The following is a 17,542-nucleotide window of genomic DNA, read 5'->3' on the forward strand; positions in this document are numbered from 1 at the left end:
AGCTCAGTTATTATCTCTGCCATGAGCTGTGTGGGTCTGTGACACTGTCGTGCTGATGTTTGTCTGTTTTTCTCTTGTACATATTGGTGAATGTTTCCGCGGTAGCCGTTAGCTTAGCCTAGCCGCGCGGTGCTAGCTGTAGCCCCTGGAAACGCTCATCTCTGAAACGCAGCGGATCGTTACCGGGGACAGGCTCGATTTAGGCTCCTCTTTTTTCTTTGACTCACGGGACAGTTTTGGCAGTGGCCACATATGGCCGTGAGGAGATCTTTGTAAAGGCCATTTCGCTGAACGAGGACCTTATTTATAGGAATGATTATCACAGCTGGGCTAACATTAGCAGCGGCTAACGCGGCTCGACTTAAGTTTATTTCCTGTGCAAGGTGCACCTTCACTTGCCGCTGTTCTAAAGCAGCGTTAGCTCACATGCTAACATGAGGTGTGTGGATTATGAGCTCCATGAGGATGATGATTATAATTCTAATCATTTTCAGACTGCATAATTGATTGAGTTGTGCTGGATTTGGCACTTGCTGTTGCACTTGTTTCCTCCATAAGCTTTTCATTTAAAGCCTCATGTCTGTGCAGAGGCTGAGCTCATGGTGCTTCCACTGATGCAACTTTCCTCCAACAAATGAACTTACTTAAGGTCTGCTTTTAGTTGACCAACCCTTTAGTGTACTTCCCTGCAAACCTGTAAATAAAAACATTTTGCACATCCATAGCAGTGCAGTGCTTTTATCTAAATATTGATTGCAGACTCTTGGAGCACTCTGGACTTGTTTGGACAGGTGTGTCTGAGGTCAGTGCTGGTTATCAGGTGAACTCACAGAAGTTTGGACAGAGATGCAGAGGGAGGAGGCTCGTGTCAGGGGTGTTTCTTCAATAACACTGTCTGTTCCTAAGATAATCATTTGGACCCCACCAGCACAAAAGTGGAAACTGACACTGGTCAAAAGAAAAGGGTTGTGCTGATTCTTTAGTTTCTTCCACTTTTTATGCTTCTGTAACTGGGGCTCACTTTTTCCAGCTTAATGGGTTAAACCTTAACTCAACAATTTACAAGGAGTTGATGTTGTTTAAAAGTCTGTTGTTGCAGATTTTCTTTGATAAAATATGCAGCAAGTATAACCCTGTATGTTCCATTTTAGTTCAGTTTTTTTAATTGTTTCCACTTCCTACATACGTTCAACCACAGCCTAAACGTCTCAGTAGTTGTGTAACATATTTTAAAGACATGAACCTATAGATTTCAGTTCCGATACCGATTTCGTGACTGAAAACAACATTTATTTTCTTTATACAAAAAAAAAAAATGAGATAAAACCAATCTAAATGTGTTATCTAGCTGTTACTCATCCCTCAGTGAACCACAGAACAGCTTTGCAGAAATAAAAATTCTAACTTTTTGAGACTTTCTGGGCCAGTCACTACCAGTACATAGTTTAGACGCCAAACTAGGAAATAGACTGAACCAATGTTTGGAAGCCGATATCTGATCCCTAGTTACGACAAGAAGCTAATTGAGTCCTGAACTAGTTTACTCATTAATGTCACAGGCACAGCAGCCAGTTTAAAAGGTTATCGTCTATTTTTACCAATTACAAGGAACGCACTGGTTTCAGTTTAATAAAAAAAGACATTGAAACCACGTGGGCTAGTGTCCGGCATGCGTCACAGATCGAGTTTGGTCTCTGAGTTAACCAAGCGTGTAATCACTGCAAACATATAGACCCAGTCGACGTCTCCGTGACCTCGGCTGACGTGTAAAGTGGTGTGGAGAAAGGAGCTGATTTAGGGGAGAACCGTTCACGTTAAGGAAAGAGTTTGATGAATGAAATAAGAGAAGCTCAGGGAAATTTGAGGCGACCTGAATGGGGCGGATGCACGTTTGTGATCGATGTAAATGGCTCGGGGCAGATGATTATAGAGAAGTGGAGTGATGGAGGAGGGTTTGGGGTAAACTGTGGAGTAGCAGCAACAGCAAAGACCAGACGTATAATTAGGGATGGGACGATACGGGTTTTGTTTAAGTTGATTCCGATAAGATTTGAGATTTTGAAATCCATAAAAAGGCCCACGCCACAGGTCACACATTAACGAAAACAATAACAAAATGCATTTATCTGCTATGTAAAATCATCTTTTCTGTCTTTTTTTGCCAAACTGCTCTTATGTCGATACTTTCCAGCTGTCGTCATCAACGTTCCCTAATGCTAACGGGAAGCACTGCTCTGTCTGAGGCTTTTTTTAGACTTTAATCTGAGTTTTATTTCGACGCAATACGACCAGAAAGAACTTGGACTGACTTAGCTGGAACTACAACAGGTGAGCTGATTTGTGCTGTTAAACAAGTCACTCTCAAATAATATTACAGTCGCTAGCTAGCATTAGCAAGTGGTTTTTCAGTTAGTTTGTTGAAAATCGGGATCATGAACGCTCGTATTGATCACAAACTCCTGAAAATGAGCTGTTTAAATCTGTTTTGTGTTTTTTTTTTTCCCCTGGGTTTTCAAACTATCTTAAACTTATTTGGCTGCGGTGGCTAATGTTTGCATTGCGTCTCCACGGTAACTCGTAAACATTACACCGACGCACATCCATGTAGAACACCTCCAGCGTGACGATTAGTCTGTTCAAAAGGACAAATTATGATGCACTGAGGACGAACTGGTCCAGACGCATAGAAACTGTGGCAGCAAATGAAACAAAATATTGATGCCAAATATCGACTGAATTTCCAATATCAAACCAATGCGATATCTGAGAAAACATTTGATTTTTTGGAGCCAATGTATCACCCATCCCTAGGTCTGTCATGATAAATACTGTATCGACTTATCGTTCAGTATATGTTACACGGAAAAATCATTTATAACAATAACAATATACTTTTTCTTAGTACTAGTCAGGAGCTTTTTGTTACTTTTCCTGTTCTACGATTAAGTTTGAGCCGTAAAATGTTGAATAAAAAGCTTCTATGACTCATTACAGATGCAAACTAACTACAAAAGTGTCTCATTCTGCTATTTATTGATTCCTATTTTAGTTTTTTAACCATATCTCACATTTAGAATAGTTTTTTTGGAGGATAAATCTACTTTGTGCAGTGACATACGCTAGTTTCAGTATTATCATTTATCGTCTATTTACTCCAGTGATGTATTGTTCTTTCAAATTTGTTATCTCTTTGTCTAAAATAATGCGCGTGAGAAGTGACAATATCACACCTATTAAATTAATTTTCTATTATTAAGACGTATAAATAATGAGATCTTTGGCCAGCATCCAGATAATCACAATGGCTCACGTTTAGCTCGTCTTTGTCTCTATTTTTAAGCATTTCCAAACGACATTCTTTGACATTATTAAGTTTGACACGTCTTTTCTTTTGATGTCAGTGGTTTTTTTTTTCTTTCCAAATTTTGGTTCCACTTCAAAGTTGCGCTTTTCACTGCCTAACCAGCTCCCACAGATGAATACCGTTGTGTTCTTGGGCAAGACACTTAACCCACCTCGCCCTTAGCGTCTGCGTCCACTGGTGTGTGAATGCGTGAGTAGTTTCTTGATTTAAATCGCTTTGAGCCTCGAAGGTGCTATATAAAAACGTGACCATTTACCAGACGCTTTTTTTTCACTGAACACAGAAGCCGCAGGGATGTGTTTTTGCTGATACTGTTATAATAAACGCTCTGATATTGTTTAACGCAGAGTCTGTGTGTTATTCAGGAGGAAGCGCCCTCGTTTGTCTCGGCCGTCGGACAGGAAGCTAAATCACGGCGGAGTTGTGTGTTTTCCTGCTGGGTGATACGGGCACGCTTTGACAGATGTTTAATCCCTTTGCTTTAGATGGATTGGTTGGAGCTGCACTGAGAGCGAAACGAGCCGAGAGGCAGAGACTGTGGCCACTCTAACCTGATCGTTATGTGCACTCGGCTCACCTGCCTCTTAATGGTATACAAAGACGCACGCCAACGCATCGTCCGTTAGTCCGGCGTTGGCCTAATGCAGCGGTTCTCAAAGTGCGGGTCGCGAAACATCAGGCGGACGTCACGAAGAGATGCACCGATCTGATAACGGCACCGCTATGGACAAATTTACAAGGTCGAATATCAGCTTCCAAATATCGTTTAGGCCAAGAAATTGATCTAATAAGGCTCAGAAAGTCTCATAATGTTTGACATTTTTATTTATACAAAGAGATAAACGAGCTACGTAACACATTTAGATCAGTTTTGTCTTATTTTATTTAACTTTTTTTAAATGTAAAGGAAATAAATGCTGTTTTTGATGATTTCTATTTATAAATTAACCATTATAATGCATATATTTTAACACATTTTTTATTTTTTTTAATTAAAGATGATTTGTTTTAGTGAAATTAGGTCAAATAACACAAAAAGTATTCAAATCAACAACATTAAACCTTATTTTACGATTATTACAGGTGTTAATTTTACTTTTCCGACAGTCCCGAGTCAGTTTCTTGCCTAATTTGAGGGTCTCTGTTTTGAAAAGTTTGTGAATCCCAGACTTAATATGGCGCAGTGTATAAAACGTACCTGAAATCTACTAATACTAATGACTGTTAACGTGGAGGCAAGTTTCAACGAGCCCCAGCGTCAGCCGTCACAGTTTGTTTTTTACTGGTATTTTTGATCCTAGTTGAGCTAAAAAGTGCCGTTGAACTGGGTGTATCCCTGGGCTGATTCTGAGATTGGGTCTGTGCCTTGGCAGAGGTCTGAGGTGAGGCAAGACCTGTTTTTGACAATTTTTGGATTTGCGCGCACAGACAGACGCAGACACGCACACACTATGGCTAATTATCGGTACATTCTGTTATTCAGAATGTGTTTACTGGGATTATCTTGCATTATTTTTGTGGTATAAGTGACGTAAAGTAGTTTAAATATCATCTTTTACCGCAGTATCAATATATCCTGATTCAAAATGTGTTATTGTGACTATCGTAACTACAAAATCCAGAATATATCAAGCCTAAATTGGGGCTAAACATGGTCAAAAATTAGATTAAAACATGTATAACGTTTTAAATAATGATGAACCCGAATGAGAACAAAAACATGAATAGATTTGACCCTAAATTAAGAAAATACTCAAACCGCAGAGAGCCTTGTTTGCACGTACCGCCGTTTGATAAACACTGTACTCGATCTTTTTCATTTGGGGTCTGTATCTGTTGTATGTAGCCGTACAGGGAAGTCATAGCCAGTAATAGACCAAACTTCCCCTGTTTGCGGCTGAGCATTTCTAAACTTTGCTAACGTTTCTCCAAACACCGTGACTGTCCAGCTGAAAATGAAATATATTCTGTGGTTTCTGTTAGTAGAAAAGTTGTCATGTAACTGTGCGGTTGTACTTTTGAGCGTAGGTACATCTGCATTTGTTGTTATTGACCTAAAGAACCAGGTTTCTTGTGTTTTGTGCGCTGTAGCGTGCTAGCTAGCTCACTGTGTCTCAAACCTGACAGTCACTTTTACTAAAACATAAAATAAACAACCTCTTAAAGTTCAAATTAATAAAAAATAAAGTCTACCCAGTTATCTTTATATGTAGAATACTTCAGTTTGTGTTTTTATGTGAATTATGTCTCAAAATTTGCATTAGCGTTAGCACTGAGACACAAACATGTCTCTTTCTAAACACAGAAGTGTCTCTCTCACTGTCCTCTGCCTCGTCTTTAAATATTTATTCATTTTAGTGTGACTCAGCAAAAGCCTCAGAGATAAAACTGGACAGGCAGTAGTGACGCCGACAGTGAGGACGGCAGATCAGGGCTGCGTTATTTTGACAAAAATCTAATTGAAAATGTAATATTTTTTATCGCAACTTATGTGAAGTGAAGCGCTGTTCCTCCTGCGCTTTGTAAACACGAACAGAAGCATTAACGTTTGAGAAAAGACTGAAACATGAACTGATAAACGAATTTAAGAATCACATGAATGTCAGAGCGTCTTTCAGAGCTCGAAACTACAGCTACAGCAAGATGTTCTGATAAAAAAGACATAATATTATCTATACTATACTATCACTTGGGACGCACCGAGCCGGGATCAGATATAGGAAAAATCTGCTCGGTCGGATATCGGCTTCCAAATATCGATTCTTCCTTGGACATAAGTTGATGTAATTTGACTTTTTCCTGGTCGTAGTCGGGCTATAAAGTCTCAGTGTTTGAACATTTATTTACACAAAGCTGTTGTGTGGATACTGGAGAAACACGTAACACATTTGGACCAGTTTTGTCGTTTATTATTTTTGTTTAAAGGAAATGCTGTAGTTGCACCAGACAAAAAATACATAATAATGAAGAAAAAAACATATATAAGTTATGCATCTGCACTCAAAAAACTACACCTGCACGGAAACTAATGCAAAAAAAAGTACTTGAAACAGTGGATTTATTTATAAGTTTATTCATATAAGTTTAATTATATTTACCGTATTTTCCAGACTGTACGTCACTCTGGAGTACAAGTCGCACCAGCCAAAAAAATGCAAAATAATGAAGAAAAAAACATATATAAGTCGCACTGGACTATAAGTCGCATTTTGGGGAAATTTATTTTACAAAATCCGAGACCAAGAACAGACATTTTACCTTTTTAAAGGCAAGTTATAATATTAAGATTAAAATGGAGACCAACAGGCTGAATATCAGTACATCACGCTAAGTCGGTGTGACAATAACGAAGACGTGAAATTATGTCTTTTAATAATTTCACGTACAAGTCACACCCCTGGACAAACTATGAAAAAAGTGACACTTATAGTCTGGAAAATACAGTAAATGCTTTTCCGTCTCTACACTGATATCAGGTTTTGACAAATAACGAAGCTGAAAAAGCTGGCTCGGTTCATCCCTAATACTCGCAAACTGTAATTCAGACTATAATTTCGATTGGATTGTGTTTATAAAGCACAGCACTAGCCTCCAGTCCAGTGCCGTCCACTTGTAGGTCAAACAGTTAATCAATGCATAGTGTTAGATTTTTGGATCACGTGTGACGCTATTTGCGAGCGTGACGAATCATTTTGTGTAACCTGTATTCCCAGTATTCCTTTCGCACGCAGCACCTCCTCGCCCCCGTCCTCGTCCGACCCCTGTCCCTCATTTCCACGTAGATCCGCACAGACAGAGCGGGGCAGGTGGCGGCCTCCTCTCCACACACTGTGCTGATAATGGGTTATGGCAGACACGCAGGCCTCAGCTCACACTAACCCGCTCTGTCACTGCATCAGCGCGGATATAGAGCGAAGGCAGGGCGCTTCTATAAATGTTTTGTCTGCATTTATTTTACGCAGCGTTAAGAAGACTGACCCAGAAACTATTTTTTACAATCCAACAGTTTATTTTCAGAAAAGTAGGATCATAAAATCAAAACAGTGTGGTGTGAGACTGGTGATTTGGTTTGTGCATTTGCTGATTTTCGTACCTGTAAATGTTGATTATTGGAGCTTTTGACTATCCCTGTGTATCAAAACAGCCATAAAACGTTCTCAAATGTCCGTGTACCTATGAGCGGAGGTGTGTTAGCCATGTCATGAAAGATTACAACAGAACTTTACTACATTTTTGACTTTAATCAGCCACTTTTCGCAATGTTTTTGAGATTTCCTGAACATATTCCGATATTTATTCATTGGGATATCATGACTACTGATCCACCACTGTTATCAACCGTCAATCTATGCATCTTTAGAGCATCGATTTGGATCAGATTTGGTGAAAAGATCAGGTTCGTACTTGCTAACGCTACAGCTAACACCCAGAGCAGCTTAAACACACACTGAGGAAGCGCTAAAACAGCTAAAAACATTATTAACGACAGATGGTGTTTGTTTTACCTCTGCCATGTCGTCACCTTAAGACCTAAGAGTGAAAACCAAACTTTGGACAAACCTCGGAGGAGCTGCGTGAATGTTTGTTTATATATGTTAAGTAGCCATGTGCTTTGGGCAGGGTTCTCTCTTTTTTACAGATCTTAAACATGAATAAAACGATGAAAAACACGCTGCCTTTAGAAACAGTTCAGAAATATTAGGTAATGTTTTGTCTCATTATGTGCTGAAGCTGCTGTGAATGAGTTTGACATAATTTTACAGTATTATAACAAATTAAGCATGTTTTTTTCCCATTTTGATTGTCTTTATTGCACTGAAAAACATCTGCCCTTACTTTGAACAGGCTTGCATCTCCACAAACCTGACTACTTGGCTTGGAGTAAGGGGATCCAGTGAAAATCTTATTTCTTTTAGTGAAAATCTTACGCAGTTTGACATAAAACAGTTATATCTTTTTAAAAGTAATCTGGTAATACTTTAATTTGACTGGGGGCTCACTGTGGAATACTCAATTATTCATAAAGGCACAGGCTAAATTATGTAAATAAAATCATAAAAAATTGGAAGATCAGAGTCAGGATGAGATCGGATCGGTATCGGGAATGGGAAATGTAAAAAAAAAAAAGCCAAAACAACTGGATCGGGACATCCTTACTCATTACGGATTATGAAATATCATCAGATTATCAAAAATATCCCCCATATTCCAGTTTGTACGCTCTACCCGAGGCCCAGTCTGTCTGCAGGGTCCAACCTCGTCTTTTGAAGTCTTTATTTAATTTGGATATTTGCGGACGCTCGGTATGACGCTGGATCGTCTTCCCGGAGTTCTGCAACAAATTTAATTATAACGTTATATCTGAATAGCTTTACAATTACACCGTCTACAAAAGCCAGAGCCAACATTTTAACACCCGCAGAGGCAGCCAAAGGTTTAACGATGACGAGTTCACAAATTCACCACTTTGAATGGCAGGTCGCCCGGTTCCCCTGCCCCGCCGGCGTCGCTGGAGCCTCGGGGAAAACGGGTCCACGCTCTGCATCTCGTGTGTGGTTGAAGTGACATCGTATGACTGATGGTGTTAAACTCATCATTTATTCACGACTGTGTTATGTTTCCACCCATTCAGTGAAGGCAGCGGAGGCTAAAGAGCTGTTTTTAAACCCCACACGAAGAGTTTAGGCGTGTACGCTACTATTTCTGTGTTTTTATAACGCCATTTTTACTCGTCTAGATCTCGACTTGACCAACTTGTGGCTTCATCAACAACAGGCCTAATGGAGGAGTTAAATGCTAAATTGCGAGACGGAGAAATCATCTGCACTCAGGCTGGATGTATAAATGGACATAGCTAATCCGCTAGCCGCCGCGGTCCAAATAGGAAGTGAGCTTGGGCGCGCTCCTGGCTCCATCGACGCCAGGCTGGCTCCCGTTCACTTTACATAGAAAATCTGTCGTCCCTCTCTCTGTAGCTGCTGCTGTCGGGTTCATTTTGGTCTTAAAATGTTCGTATTAACCTGCTCTATATGATTTTTGGGGTGTTTATTTCGCTATTTTGTCCGTAAAATCAAGATATGAACATTAATAACAGATAATAACGCCTTCTTTCCCTGTTTTTGCTCCCGCTAACGTTAGCAACAGGTTTGATTACTTTTGACTTCAACAGTCGGCCTAATGAAGGTCTTAAATGCTAAAATGCATTATAAACAAATCATTTATCATTCATACTTTGGCTAACTCGACAAAAAAGCGAACAACCTCCGCTCCGACATGATGTTCCGCTGATCGTTTTGGCGTAACCCTCAAACGGTGCCATAGCGACGCCTACCAAAACACCGAGTAACACTGTAAATTGTCAGCGCGTGCCTCATCCAATTTCGATCTGTCCAGGCTCATCCCTGAGATCGTGTTGTTGCAGAGACACGTGTCAAACTGAGTGTTAAGTTTGTAATTGTTTAGAGTTTCAGTTGTATAAAGATTAGCGTTAGATTTGAGCGTGAGATTTGAGAGAAACGGCTTATCTGGCGCATAAATCACACGGATATGATTGAAAAGGTTTAAAATACATCTTGGGTTATTTGTTAAAAGGAGATTATATTGACCTAAGAGTTACTGCCTCTTGTGGACATAGATATTACTGTTTTGATTCAGTTTCAATCTTCATTTCATTTATTTTCGTTTTATTTCTACAGGGAGAGTCCAATGAGAACCACACTGTTTTTCGTGAGCACCCTGTTCAAATACAGAACAATACGACCCTGTTTTTAGACGTAAACAATCATGAGATCTTGTAATAAAAGTTCCCCGTATCAAAGTTCAACAAGCAATTAAGAGATTGAGTCATTCTATCATCGTAGTCCCTTATAAATACATTTATACAGTGTTGTTTTTCTGACAGATTGCGATGGCCAACCTACTTTTTCATCGCATTTACAGTGATGGGTTTAAAATTCATCACCTGTTTATGAAAGGATCTGTTCATCTGTACAGCCTGGAGCATCCTCAGGCTTCACACGAGAATATTTATGAATCCCCACTTTGTCACGCCTGTTTAGTATGTGAGGATAGTACTGTGAAGATTACACTTACAGAGCCCATATTACACTATTTTCTGATCTGTTATAATGTTGTTTCCTCATGTTTAACACGCAGAGCTCCATATTTAGGCTCAGTTCTTCTCTCAGATGGAAAACACCTGTAATACTGGTAATACAGGAAGTGCTCCGTTGTGTTTTTAAACTCTTTACAGACTCAAACATGTGTGAATGAAACAAAACACAACTCCAGGTCTGTTTTTGAGGACGTAACTACATTCTACCATGGCTTAAAGCGCGTACGAATCAATATTCTTCATTGCTTGTACAAATGTGTATTTTCAGGCAGCAGGAGGAGGGTTTTCTCGTTTTCTCGTTTTCTCGTTCGTAGTTTCAAAATGAAGTGAAAAGTGAGGAGAGGGGCCCTGGTGCACTGTACAAGCTCAGCTGTCACAGTGCAAAGGTGTGTCACAGCAAGGTGACACCGGGAACTGATCCAGTAACAGCTCTGGGGCAGTCCTGGTCTGGCCGTGGTCTGGCTCTGGACTAGCCGTGGTCTGGCCCTGGTCTAGCCCTGTCTAGCCCTTGTCTTGGCCCTTGTCTTGGCCCTTGTCTTGGCCCTTGTCTTGGCCCTTGTCTTGGCCCTTGTCTTGGCCCTGGCCTTGCCCCTGGCCTTGCCCCTTGTCTTGCCCCTTGTCTTGCCCCTTGTCTTGCCCCTTGTCTTGCCCCTTGTCTTGCCCCTTGTCTTGCCCCTTGTCTTGCCCCTTGTCTTGGCCCTAGTGCTGGTCTAACCCTGGTCGAACCCTGGTCGAACCCTGGTCTAGCCCTGGTCTAGCCCTGGTCTAGCCCTGGTCTAGCCCTGGTCTAACCCTGGTCTAGCCCTGGTCTAGCCCTGGTCTAGCCCTGGTCTAGCCCTGGTCTAACCCTGGTCTAGCCCTGGTCTAGCCCTGGTCTAGCCCTGGTCTAGCCCTGGTCTAATCCTGGTCTAGCCCTGGTCTAGTCCTGGTCTTGTGCCTGATCTGGCCCTCGTGTTATGAAATCAAAAAGTCCAAAATAAACCATTTCATTTTTCCTTTACCTGTGAATCTTTATGTAAAAACCTTCAGTCGCTTCGTTTCAACCTTCATTTAAAAAATCTGTTCGACTAAACGTGGAACTCGTTAAATCACGATTTCAGATCTTGCACTAGTTTTTATAAATTAAAATACAGAAGGACAAAATAATAAAGGACTGTGTGACTAAGGGAAATATTGAAGTTAATAAAATGTAAACGACACGAGGAGGAGGCTGTAAAGTCACACGAGGCTCCGCCGTGACTCAGAACGATTATGAAAGAAATGCTTATTTTAATGACCCATGAGCGGAGCAGCTTTATGACGTTTATCTTCTTCCTGTTTTTTTTTTTTGTTCATGTCAATTATGTCGAGGCAGATAACGGCTGTATTTGTGTGAAGTGTCTGATTATTTTGTTTTTGACTCTTTAAATTGATGCCAACAAAATGAAATGGCACAGACAATAAAAAAAAAATACAAAAAACAGTGGTTTACCTGCCCTGCCATTGACACACACACACCCCTACACACCTAAAGACACACACACATGCACACACACACCCCCACACACCTAAAGACATACACACATGCACACACACTCACGCACATCTAAACACACACATGCACACACACAGGCACCGTGCACACATATCTAAAGATATACACACACGCATGCAACGCACACACAGCTAAAGACATACACACACATCTAATGATATACACACATGTACACACACACACCCACTAAATGCTGCTGTAGTGTGCAGGCTCCGCTCTATGGACACACACACATATCTAAAGACACACACACATCTAAAGACACACACGTGCTTAAATGCTGCTGTAGTGTGCAGGCTCCTCTCTATGGACACACACATCTAAAGACGCACACATGCTTAAATGCTGCTGTAGTCTGCAGGCTCCTCTTCGTGGACACACACCTCTAAAGACACACACACACAGCTAAAGATCCACACACACACATTTAAAGATACGCACACGTCTAGAGACACACAGGCACACACACCCCACACACACATCTAAAGACACACACGCCTCTAGAGACACACACACACACACACACACACACACACTGTAAATGCTGCTGTAGTCCGCAGACTCCTCTCCGCAGACGTTCCTCCACTTCCCCGTCTTACTTTGCCTTTTCTGTGCGACGTGGAGAGGCCCAGAAATAAACGTGATCCTGGAGTGACTCTGCAGTTTGTCTTTCTCTGCATTTGCACTGGGAGATAATTGGAGGATCTGGAGGAAACGAGGCTGCAGCTTTTTCACGTTTTTAAAATCAGCTCGGTGCCTCTTCTTCCTCTAATGTTCCTCATTTGCTGTAACTGTAACTTTTAGCTCATTTCAGAACCTCAAGGACAGTGATGCAACCAAACATCGGCCCGTTTCATGGAGCCCAGCCCGATACCTGTGGCTCTGTAGATTCGATTCACATCCGTCACGTTCAACCTCAAAATATTCAACAATTTGCATTTCACAAACTTCACCTCCACCAGCCGCTCGTGTTTGCAGAGTGACGTAAGATCAACAGGAAGGTGCTGTCCGCATCTTCTACTATTTCACATGTGCAAAATGTTTATAGATTTTTGCACATTTTGCACACTTCCTTTTCTCTGTTACTATTTCTGAAAATGCAGCTCAACTCGAGACAAACTTTTTTGCGATTAACGAGCAGCCTGGTTCTAATCTTACAATCACAGTAAAGTGTTAACGCTCTACCAACTGAGCTACTGTCACTTTATTATTATTTGGCTCATAAAATCTAACTCTTACTCATACAAAATGAAGTGTGTACCTGATATTTAATAATGTTTTGTTGCAGTATAGGTGAGAGCTGCACGATTGTGGAAAGAAAAGAACAGTATTGCATTTTTTTCCTGCAAAATATAAGTGCACGATCAACTTCTCGTTCAGTATATTAAAGCTGAAACTGTATATTTGAGGGGTCAGTTTTTATCGTGTGTACTTTTTCTTTGCATTACTGGGAAATTTTTGGTTATTTTTTGCTTTATGATCAGATTTAAGCCGTAAAATGTCGAATTAATAACTTGTTTGACTCATTACAGATGCAAACTGACGACTAAAGTGTTTCATTCTGCTGTTTATTTATTTCAGGTAATGATTTTCTAACAATATTGTAGATTTAGACTAGTTTTGTGGTTTAAATCTGCTCTTCGTTATTGCGTCAGTGGAGTAAATGAGTTTGAGTATTATCATTTATCGTCTATAGTTACTTAATAATTTATTTATAATGCACTCTTCATTCCATAAAAACTCAGAGTGCTGCAATAAAACGAGAACTTTAAACCAATACTAATTGCTAAATGCTAAAAAACATCAACAATAAGCTTTTCTAAATAAAAAAGTTCAGGCTCTGTGTGGTTTTCAGATGTGCAGGGAGGCAGTTCCATGTACTTCAGCGATATATCGAACTTCAAAATGTGTTATAGTGACAAGTCTAAGTGCAATTTTATTTATGATTAATGTTTAAAAGTTTGATTCTGTTCAGAGTGCAAATCATTAACTGAAATCTGATAAACTAAAACATAAATCCCATGTATTTCAGAACATGTTTGTAGACGTCTAAACTAGGCAAGGCAAGTTTATTTGTACAGCACAATTCGTACACAAGGTAATTCAAAGTGCTTTACAGAATAAGAAAGACATTAAAACCACACAAATCAAAACATAAATAATCACAAATAATCATCATAAAATTACCATTAAAACAGAAGAGTGCAGAATAAAAACCTTTCAGTTGTCTGTACAGCTAAACAGAACAGTTTTGAGCCTGGATTTAAACATTGTCAAAGTAGAGGCCTGTCTCACATCTTCAGGAAGACTGTTCCAAGTTTTAGCTGCATAAAACTGAAACGCTGATTCCCCATGTTTAGTCCTGACTCTGGGCACCAGCAGGAGGCCGATCCCTGAAGTCCTCAAATTGCGAGATGGTTCATATGGCACTAACATGTCAGAGATGAACTTTGGACCTAGGCCATGGAGAGACTTATACACAAGCAGAGCTGCTTTAAAGTCTATTCTTTCAGCTACAGGAAGCCAGTGCAGAGACCTGAGCACAGGACTTATGTGCTCATACTTCCTGGTTCTAGTCAGGACCCGAGCAGCAGCGTTCTGGATGTACTGCAGCTGTGTTAAGGCTCGTTTGGAGAGGCCAGTGAGCAGGCCTACAACTACAACTAAACTAACTAACTAAACTACAGGTACAGCCAGATTTTTCTATAAAACGCAGCAAAATTATCATCAAAATACTCTGATTTCATTATTGTGCTACTCAAACTCTGATTTCCATTTGATTCCTGTAGATTGCGCTGCCCTGTTTATGTCACCGGGCCTCGTGTATAAACTCTGGGGTCTCAGTTTTTCAGTTTTGGACGTTTGCCTTGGCAGAAGAGGGGCATCGCATCGCTGTTGTTTGCTCTTTCATAACACACCCTGACCCGTCCAGCTCTCCGGCGACTCTGCCAATGAGACGGGACATTTAAAGTGTCCAATCAGCCGCTCTCCGCTTATTGGTCCAAACAGGCTGGGGTGTTTTTGTTTTGCAGGATCCTCTTGTCACTTTGAAGGGGGTCGACCGCTGCCACTGACCCAGGAACAGCTTGACTTGTTGTCAAAGTGGATCACGGTCATGGTTCGCCGCGAGCTAACATCGGCTAAAATAAGACTCACTGCCTGCAGCTTCTTCGGTGGTTGTTCTCCCACCGGATTGACAGTGTACGACAATTAAAGCAAACGTGATCATGTGACGTAACGCTCGTACGCCATCTTAAGCTGCGTCCAAACTAGCCCCTGACCCCTCGTTCACTACATAGCCTCACACTCTTTACTGAAAAACTTGATTTCGGTCATAAATAGTGATGAAATTCGAGTATTTATGGATTAGTAATAACCATAAAAGTTTCGTCAAGCTGGACCTCATCTCATAAACACGTTTTTTGTCTGAGATCTGGAAATTATTGCTTTTTTTTAACAGCTCAAGCTAAGATAAACGGCTAAACGGCTAATGCTAGCAACTTTACACAGCAACGGTTTGTTTATGTAGTGTTTTATTCATAATCAGTGTGATAAAACATCACTTTCTGCTTTTATTCAGTCGTGTTATGTCGAGTTAAAGACCAGTTGCTGTCTGCTGTTGTTTTTCCGACTCCCACAGTGCATTCTGGCCTGTATTGACCGGTCTAGTGAGCAGCGTTGGACACTACTTTTCTTGCTGTTTTGTGGAGAATTTTAGTTCACTGCTTTCGTCACCAACTGGACACTTTCATGACCCCTAAATAGAGATAAGTAGGACATAGTGTGGACATTTGGACACAGACATACTGCAGTTTGGTTTTGTTCTCAACTGCTTCTCGATATAAATGGTTTAGTTTGTATTTTAAAGCTGATTTTTTTTCATGTAATAAAGTAAAAATACGTTGTAAAAATGCCTCAGTCCTCTTGGGGTCAAAATAAGACCACTTTTTGCTGTCTGATGGACCGAATAATGCATTAAAGTTGTTGTTAGTGTTACTTCTCTGACGTTTAAAAGTTGAGAAAAGCATGTATGGGTGCAAGGAATGTTTTAGGAAAATGAGGACTAACTTTGGACTTCTGCAAACCGTTTAAAATAAACTAGTTCTGTTTTTCACGTTTTTAAAATCGTAAGAATCAGGCGCAGCTCATTTTAATAAGTCAGTTTAATAATCGCTGCCGTTGGTGACCCTGGCGCGTTCACGTTATGCAAGTGTCTTGACTGACAACTTTCTGCTCAAAGTTTGTGGGGAAAAAAGTTTAAAATCTAGGTCAGACCTGAAGATAATGCACACCTGAGTAAATTGAAAGAAGCAGATAAAAGACAGAAGGGGCGAGAGCGCAGCTGATAAACTCTATATGGAGAATATAAAAAGTGAGGAAGGAGGAAACCGGGGCCGCTCAGACGATGGAGTGATATGAAGATAAATGGAAGTGTCCACGGTCACAGCGGCAGATTAGAAGTATCAGAGCTGTGGAATACTGAGGGGACATTTAGCAGCAGGGGCCCGGGCCGCTGTGACAGGGACAGAGATGGAGTCGGAAAAAGAGATGGAAATATAAGGCCACATCCGTCTGTGCTGCACCGGAGAAGAAGAGAAGAGCTGCACGTCTGAACTGTGACGGGTCGAACATCAAAATAACTGTATTATAATTGTTTCCTGGACTTTAAATGTAAAACGTGCACAGATGCTTTTCTGATTAAATGACAAATACAATAAACAAAAACTAATGTACTCATGAATATTTTTAGTCGTGTTTCCACCTGTTTGTTTCAGTGACTCATCCACTGCCAAAACAGTGATGAGCTGCAGCCCTGCGGAGCTTAGTATGTTTTAAAAATGCACTGATCCAGCTTTCAGTTCCGATACTGATTTCGATACTATAGCTTTAAGTATCTGCATTGGTATAGGTTGATATTGAGTACCAGCAGAGACGGAAAACGGCATTTATTTCCATCCATCCATATTCTTCCTCTTATCCAGTCTAAGCAAGGACTCCCACACCTCCCTCACCCCAGACACGTCCTCCAGCTCCTCCGATGGGACCTTAAGGCGTTCCCAGGCCAGCCCAGAGACATAATCCCTCCAGTCTGTCCTGAGTCTTCCTCCTCCCGGTGGTAAATGCCCGAAACATCTCCCCAGAGACGCGTCCAGGTGGCATCTGGGACGAATGCCCGAGCCCCCTGCTGCAGCATTTATTTAGTTAAAACAAAAATAAAATAAGACAAACGTGATCCAAATATGCTACGTAGCCGTTATTCATCTCTCAAAATAAGTTTAGAACAACAGTGTTAGAATAAAATTTGAAACATTCTGAGACTTTTCGTGGCGACTGACTCATAAATACTCTTATTACGTGTCCAAACAGGATACTGGCTGAGCTGATATTTGGAAGCAGATATCAAATCCTGCCAATGTTTCAGTATCTGCCCCAAAATGTTTTATACCAGGATCAGATCGATGCATTTTTAGTATGTTTACATTATGTTTTGTGCATTGAATTCTTTCCTGATCACAAAAATGTCGCTGCC

General features: G+C 40.7%; 1 protein-coding gene across 1 annotated transcript in view; it reads left to right on the forward strand.

Annotated features, from left to right (window-relative positions):
* Positions 1 to 17,542, forward strand: part of mob2a (MOB kinase activator 2a) — a 92,441-nt gene that overhangs the window by 572 nt on the left and 74,327 nt on the right. The gene's annotated exons all lie outside the window — the stretch shown is intronic.

Source organism: Periophthalmus magnuspinnatus, chromosome 6 (genome assembly GCF_009829125.3).
Source record: "Periophthalmus magnuspinnatus isolate fPerMag1 chromosome 6, fPerMag1.2.pri, whole genome shotgun sequence".
Classification (NCBI taxonomy): Eukaryota; Metazoa; Chordata; class Actinopteri; order Gobiiformes; family Gobiidae; genus Periophthalmus; species Periophthalmus magnuspinnatus.